Here is a 2,365-nt window from a genome sequence, read left to right on the forward strand (position 1 = left end):
TGCCAGCTCAGCCCTGCCCCCCAAGCTCTGCCAGCGCCCCTCACTCCTGACCTGCAGCCCCTGCAAGCCCAGACCTGCCCCCCACAGCTCCGCTGGTGCCCCTCACTCCTGACCTGCAGCCCCCTGCTACTCCAGGCCTGGGACTAATCTGCCCTAGGCTGCTGCACATACCACATGGCAAAACGTTTGGCCGTGGGCAACTCAGCCCAGCCTCCCACAGCTTTGGCCCAAGCTCTCTGTGCCGAGCTGGGGAGAGAACCCAGGAGTCCTGGGTCCCAGCCCCCCCCGCACTAACCACTAGACCCCACTCCCCTCCCAGAGCCGGGGAGAGAACCCAGGAGTCCTGGCTCCCACCCCCCTGCTCTAACCCCCCAGACCCCACTCCCCTCCCAGAGCCGGGGAGAGAACCCAGGAGTCCTGGCTCTGGGTTTGTGGGCAGAGCTTTATGGTTCTCCAAGGGAACAGATCAGGGCATCAGAGTCTAACGTTTCCTGCCCTTCTCCGAACGCTCAAAGTGCAATATTGTCTGTGCCCCCTCATCCGTGTAAAATAGCCCCCCAGCCTGTGCCGGGTCCCATCCCTTGGCCCTGCTTGTGTCTGTGTTCTGCCCAACAGCCCTATGTCCCGCGGCTGAAACGAGACAAGATTTAACTGCTATTTCCCCCTTTTTTGTAAATATTAATTTATGGAGTGTAAAAAGCCAACCAAACCTGGCAGATTTATGGGGCTGGCGCTGATGCCTCTCAAGCAATAAACTCCCCCCGTGGCACGCAGGGCCCGGATGCTTTGTTCGGGGAGAAGCCGGAGGAGAAGCTCCTGTTTTCTGTCCACCCCCAAAGAGAAATTAACTCCAGGCACCAGGGCGGGCGGGAACCGTTCTACACAGTCCTGAGCTGGGCTGGAGTCCAGGCCCCAGGGCCCCCCCGGGGCCCCCCGCTCTAACTCACGAAGCAGCAGTGCCACATCTCCACAGGTGGGAGGGGAGTGGGGCACACGGGGGTCAGTGGGGCGCACAGAGACACTCAGAGCCCAGAAGCAAGAACGGTTTTTATCCAATATCTTTACAGTTTCTTTGGTTCAATGACCCCCCCGTACCTTAGCACCCCCCTGAAGTTATACGCAGAAGAGTCAGCTGGGGGGGCGCACAGTGTCCCCCCTCCTACCCCAGATTCCAGACATCCACAATCCACCATACCTTCAACCAGCTCTCCCGGGGGGGGGGGGGCATTTAAACCCAGATCTCCCCCCTCCATGTCACTCCCCCATACAAACACCTCATTAAAAAGCAGAATTGTAAGAAATCTTAAAATATATTTTTTAAAAAGCCAAAACTCTCACAGAGCTGGGGGTGCAGGCAGAGAACTGGAGGGGCGCATGGAGGAGGCTATGTGGGGGACACCCCCAGAAATTCTCCAGGAAATTTTGACTCGCTTTTTAAAAGCTATGGAAGCCCCCGGAAAAAGTCCTTTGTCTGGGGGGGACAGGACACCCATAGGGTACAAAGGAATTAGGGGGCCCGTCCCCCATCCCACCGGCCCCCCCTTTTTTTGGTTCCAATGATTCTGTGCCAGCCCAGCTGCCATGTTGGCACAAACCAACCGCTGTGCCCCCTGCCCCCCAGGGTCTGGGGTCCCCCCCATAAATCATATATATAAAAATATCCCAGCAAAAGTAAAAAATAGCTCTCTATATAAAAGCAGCTCTCGGGGGTCTGCCTCTAAGGCACACGGCAGCGGATGGGGGGCAGTGGAATGTAACTCTCCCCCCCAAAATACTGATCTTGGGGTGGGGAAACCCTTGCAGCCGCAGCGCCTCCTGCTGGCTGATGCCGCAAACAGCCTTGGAGGGAATAGGACATGGGGCCATTCCCCTCTAGGGGGCACTGGCCCCAGTCCGGCCCCAGGGCAGGGGCTGGCTGGCCCGGGGGATGGGACAGATTGGGGGTGGAGGAGGAGGTGCGTCTGCTGGAGGGAATTTGGGGGTGACCCCCCCCCCCAAGGGTGGCTGATGGGGGAGGGGTGTCTTGTCCCAGAGGGAGCCACTGGGCTGTGCCCCCGCTGGGGATTTCAGAGCCTGGGGGGGAGCCAGACCCACCCAACCACCCCCCGGATCCCAGCTCCATGTGTACGGCCCCACAGCACGTCCTAGAGAACAGAGGTACCCAGCCCCCTCCAGCATCCGGCTCCACTGCCCCACGCCCCCTGGCAGGACCCCCCGGCCGCCGGCCTCTTCCTCCGTGGCGAGGGGTCTGGAGAGAGACGGGACAGCAGGGAGCAGGGTTAGAACCCCGAACTCAACGCTGGGCCCCCTGCCCCACACCCCCCACGGGCCTCCCTCGAGCCCCCTGCCCCCCACGGGCCTCTCA

Source organism: Chelonoidis abingdonii, chromosome 11 (assembly GCF_003597395.2).
Source record: "Chelonoidis abingdonii isolate Lonesome George chromosome 11, CheloAbing_2.0, whole genome shotgun sequence".
Taxonomy (NCBI): domain Eukaryota; kingdom Metazoa; phylum Chordata; order Testudines; family Testudinidae; genus Chelonoidis; species Chelonoidis abingdonii.